The 6000-nt window shown below is 33.9% G+C and overlaps 1 protein-coding gene across 1 annotated transcript in view; it reads left to right on the top strand.

The window, feature by feature from the left end:
* The first annotated feature begins 759 nt into the window (after positions 1–759).
* The window catches only part of LOC117325146 (ectonucleotide pyrophosphatase/phosphodiesterase family member 5-like), an 11705-nt gene continuing 6464 nt past the window's right edge, over positions 760–6000 (top strand). Inside the window, exon 1 of the mRNA XM_033881124.1 lies at positions 760–860. The gene's annotated coding sequence lies outside the window, so the exon portion shown is untranslated. The remainder of the gene's footprint in view (positions 861–6000) is intronic.

Genomic DNA, 6000 nt, shown 5'->3' with positions numbered 1-6000 from the left:
TGGTTTGCCATCCACGGTTTTCGACAAGTTCGCAGTTCCATGGAGGCTCTCTGGAGTGAATCATACGTAGAAGAGCCGCATGTCCTCCTCCGATACAAAGTACAGGTGTACGTCATGTTGTACGGAGCGGTCAGTTGTATCCAGAGCGATATTTTGTTTGATGAAACCGTTCACACTGATCACCTAATCATCTGAGTTTTATTAATTTATTTTTTATTTTGATACATTGTATTGTAAAAATGATAGATTATGTTTCGACAAAAATAAAGTACATGTACTTGAATATCCAAAACTATGAAATATATGTCCATGTCTTATAGAACTATATCAATAGATATACATTAACCTTTTAAGGTAAATGTCAAGTAATACTATTTTTCCAGAACATATTATCTGGAAACTACTCTTAACTAACAACGGAATATCCACACAATAAACAAACATGAGTGTTTTAATATGTTTAACCACTTTATCAACTGATGATTTTATATTATACAACAACGACCCATGCCAAATGAATACCGTGCATCATTACTGTGTGATATGGGTTGGGGTGAAGACCTCTAGATCTGTAATATTTCCCCTTCCCACACTCAGACTGGAGCAATTTAAATGTGTATCCAAGTGGAGTTTATTGGCGATGTTATAAATCATTGTTAAGATTTACGAGTAGCACTACAGGACGAGGAGACACTGATTCTCTACCCTGATGAGACAGTTATAGTGTACTTGGTTGGTAATATAGACGGGGATCACTACAGTAGGAGAGTGTAGCGGATTATCTCCCCTGATGAGACAGTAAGAGTGTACTCGGTTGATACAGACAGGGATCACTGCGTTTCAGAAGTATATTCCATCAAGTAAGTCGATTTCTTAGTTCAATTAAAGTTAGATAGCATGACTCGTATCACTGAGTTTTAGCTTTTAGAAAAGTTTGTATGTATTAACGATTGCCTTCTGATAAAGATATACGCCTATTTGATGTTCCGTGGTTATGTAAGATACGCTATCCTCTATGCAATAGTTTACCATATCCACATCCTCTGATAACATTGATCGTTTGCCCAATGTAACTGAGTTTCCTTATGTACTTTATATATATATACTACATATGTAAGCAAGGCGTTTGATCGAGCTTGGCAAAATTATATGGTATTAAAGTAGGTATCCTTAATTTGTTTAGATTTCTTAACTGATCGTAAACAAAGAGTAATAACAGAAGACTTCTTTGTCGTATAGACAGGTAAATGCTTGTGTTTCCCATGGATCAGTCCTCGGTTCGTTTCTATTTTTGATTTATAAATGAAAAACGACTATTTGCCGATGGTACATTACTGTTTAAGATGATTATAAGTCTATCCAGCGGTCTTGAAAACGCAAATATTTGATCTCAGAAACGGGACATTGATTTTGATCCTTCTAAAGCAAAATTTTTAACTTTTAGTCTGAAAATATAATTTCTCCTGATTATACTAGCCGCAATATTCCGCTCTGCTAGAGAAATTTTATCTTTAGATCGTAAGACGAGTACAATAAGCCAGAGGTCCCGAGTTCGATATCGGAGGCATATATTTAGATTTAATTAATCATGCGCTCTGTGACAATTATATAAATGTTGGAAAATATTTTTTTAATTATTAGTCTATTTCTAAAACAAAGGAAAAGAATCATATGAAATGGTTTTATTAAATTACAGTAAGATGAATTATGAGAAAGAAGTTTAATAACTTTCGGTATAATCAGATCCTGCATGTTTTCTATCATTAAATACGGTCCGCTGATCCCTCACATCCTGCATTTGAAATAAAATATTATCACGTAGATAATGAGACTCAGGAACAGTGGGCAATAAGAGGATGTGGATAAGGTAAAAATAATCAACAAGACATTCAGCTCATGTCAACTACAAATGTATGTATATTTTACAAGCCTGAAGATCAGTGCTCTAGTGCAATGGAAAAGGAGTAACTTGACCAATTGTTGATATGTAGCATGACTATCCATGGATCTTGCGTATGGCATTTAATTAAGGTGCTTGTTAATCTCGACAAAATATGCGTAAATGCAAGTTTCATGAGAACACAAATTAAAAAGCTCTTTGGATCAGACATATTGCACACTTGCACATTATGGTCACAATTGTCTCTAGCAGTTAGTGCGAGCATTTATAACAAACAACAGTAAGTTTGAAAATTTTATTCAAGAAACGTGAAGTAATAACAGCAACATGCACGAGAAAACAACAGTTATTTACTGTATCCATATGAGAATAGTAAGACTTCAACGCACGAGAAAACAACAGTTATTTTCTGTATCCAGAATAGTAAGACTTCAACGCATAGAAAAACATCACTGAATACTTAAGTAATATGCACAACAAAACATCTTTGACTCACCTGTTATGGTGTAAATATGATGGTATACATGGACTCTGAGAAGGCTACTTCAAGAATTCATCTGGGTATCGCTTAGAATTGGGACCTCTATCCGTGGGTAAATAATCCACCAGTACAGAGGGGTAGAGCCACGACGATGGTTACAGAATTCTTCACCAATACTCAAAACATTAATAAACACTTATCACATATTGAGAATATCCACCACTGGGATAAAAGTTTGCTAGTATACATGGTATACCGTACATCGATGGTTGTAAAATCTGTGATAATATGGTTATAAAAAACAATATCACCAATAATTGAACATACATGATATACTGTATAAAAATAGTTGCAAATACTGTGATACTGTTGCTTATATATAAAATAGAGATGATTTATTTGGGGAAATTAATGTAAAGCATCATATGCCCAAAGAACACGAGGCTGTGAACGCCAGCAGAACAGCTGAGAGCATTTGTTTGCCCTGACTCATAAAAGTATAAACATCGATGCCATAATTGTTTTATAGTATTCAAGAAGCCATTTGCATTTCATGGTCTAAAGAGAAACGATGTTTATGGTCAAAGAAAAGCTCATATTATCTGCTATAGACAATTGTGAACATACCAGCCTGGTCATTTTGTAAAATATCTACATGGGCGTAACTCGTTCTCCTGAAACTTGCATTTTACGCATGTTTTGCCGAAATTAAGTGGCAGCTTAAAATATTAAATGTCAACAGCAAGACTCATGGTTAGCCATGATATATACAAACAATTGATCAAGCAACCTACGTTTAAGTGCACCAGAATAATGATTTATAGGTTTGTAAAATTGTTGCAGTTTTCCAACATTTAGATGATATATAATCGAGTGTGTGACAAAGGATTTGAGCTCAGTAAACCCAGTATTATTGTATTATACAACATTGGTTCATTACAATTTTTTTAAATTCGTTCGTTGATGTCTTTCCAAATCCTTTGTTTTTAATATCGCAACTAGCTACTCCACACCATGCACTTGCACTTTGTTATATACTCGATACACCAAACCATATATACCTAGGCACAAAACAATGGGATCGCCTACGCGACGGGTTGGTAGAGGCGGAACCCGATATTATGTCTTTCGGATGCAATAGATTGTTTTCCGCTTTGAATTTAAAGGATGAAATAAGAAGATCAAACTTGTGGAGGATTGTGACAAGGGATTGATATTTGGGTATAGTATAAATATACATAACAGCCTATTGTATTTTGAATTGATCATCATTACTCTTTGTCTCCGCTGTAATATCTTTAAGCTGATTACTCTTATGTTCCTAAACTTCGCCCAATGATCTGGATTATTGATCTACATTGCTTTTTTATTGATTCTATTCCTCTGTCTTAGTTTTAACTTGACCTCGTTTGTCATCCAATGCTTATCATTTAGTCGGACAGTAATTTTCTTTATTGGTATTCAGTCCTCTATAGCTATATATACAGTATCAATAAATACAGTATTAAAACCATTTACATCTTTTAGTTCTTTTATAGTACCCAGTGTATGTAGATTCCAATCGATGGGAATTTGGCAGTTTGGGACCAATCGAAAAATAACATGGCCAACAGGCGGCCATCTTGGATATTTACAATTAAAGTTTGTAATCGCTATTTTTCAGAAAGTACTGAAGGAAGGGATCTTCCTTAATTTTCATATGTATAAGTTCCCCTTGATCAATAGTTGTGCATATTGCATTTTGAGACCGACAAACACCCGTCTTGGATTTTGACAATTTGAGTTTGTTATCGCTATATCGCAGAAAGTGCTGAAATGATCTTTCTAAAAAATTCAGTTATAATAGGTTCCCCTAGCCTTTGTTGTGCATATTACATTTTCGGACCAATCAGAAAACAACATGGCCAACAGGTTGTCATCTTAGATATTGACAGTTGAAGTTTTTTACGGCAAGATCTCGGAAAGTAATGAAGGCTCGGTCACAAAATTCATTTGTATGTTTTTCTTGGTTCCTAGTTGTGCATATTGCATTTTGGGACCGAATCAAATAACAACATGGCCGACAGGCAGCCATCTTGGATTTTGTCAATTGAAGCTGCATTGTTATAACAATTTCTTAAAAGTACTAAATGGCCTTGATGGGTCTTTCTTAAATTTGAATGTGGAATTTCCCTTGGTCTCCAGTTGTGCATGCAAGTCTGATTGAAAGAACTAAATGGATGACAAAGAGTTTGACTATCTTAGATTTTGAACATTGAAGGTTGCTCCAGCTACATAGTGTTATATAAAGTTATTAAATGTTTTGAATGTAGAGTAAAAGAATGAAAAAGAAAAGATCATTCTTTCATTTTACAGATATGGAGCGTTCAATTGTAGGCGCCAAAATCCCTTTGGGATCTCTTGTGTGTATATGCATGCTGTCTCAATACCCAGTAAGAAGCACCGATATTAACACTTTAACACTATAACATTAGTAACAAGGACAATATCATTTGGGGTAGAAGAACTCCGAGTTACGTTTGTAGGAACTTCTACATACACATATCTATTTTGTTCTTTTTTAATGGGAGTTTGGCTGAAAATTGTTCACATTTACATTAATGTCACCAGTAATGATAATGTCACCAGTAATGATAATGTCACGAGTAATGATAATGTCACCAGTAATGATAATGTCACCAGTAATGATAATGTCACCAGTAATGATAATGTCTGTATTTGTCCGCCTAGAGTCATCAGTTACATGATCTAGTGTATTATCCAACGTGTTCCAACAATTAATATAACTGTTTACTGGAGATCTATCAATAAAACCCAGGAGGAGAGTTTTATATTCATAAGTGTAATCTCTGACCATATTAATTCTAAATCACGAGTCTCAAGACCTAGGCTTCTTCTCATAATGATAATAATTTATACTGCCTCCTTCAGAACGCAGACATCGATTTTATCTGAAGATCTGATAAGAAAAAAATTGGAGTAACAAGTCGTTGTAATAAACATTTTTAAAGATGTCTTTAAGTAAACATATGATCTCTATATAACTCAATTCAGCTTGAACTATATCCACCCCATTCTTATCGAACGGATGTTTAGGCAACCAATATCTTTTTTTTAATAACCATATACATTGTATTAAGTACCTACATTATGAGAAATGGTAATTGGAATTATGATGTATGTAATGATAGATATTGTGTGTGTCAAGCTCATATTTAATGTAAGTTTAAACAAATGTACAGATCATATTCTACTTTGAAATTTCAAATAACCAACATGCTATATTACATATATACTCATTGTTACCTATAAGGGAGAACTAATATAGGTTATGGCCGTACTTCAATATTTTTTTTAATTAAATATAATTTGTTGAAATTGATATTCATATCTAATATCGCGGAATGCTAGCGGCGGACATGTTTACTTAAAAACATATTCTTTTCATGCATATTAAAATGTGATCATATTTGGAACAGAACCTGTACTGATATCACTAGACATCCTAATCAAATCCTTATTACCAAATAAGACACTAGACACCCTAATTACAAAGTAAGAATATGCCATTTTATTGATGATCAATTTTATGAGTCACGCTTGGTACACTTTTATAAAA

This window comes from Pecten maximus, chromosome 4, assembly GCF_902652985.1.
Source record: "Pecten maximus chromosome 4, xPecMax1.1, whole genome shotgun sequence".
Taxonomy (NCBI): Eukaryota; Metazoa; Mollusca; class Bivalvia; order Pectinida; family Pectinidae; genus Pecten; species Pecten maximus.
The sequence above is the reverse complement of the archived record's forward strand: the minus strand, read 5'-3'. Positions and strand labels throughout refer to the sequence as shown.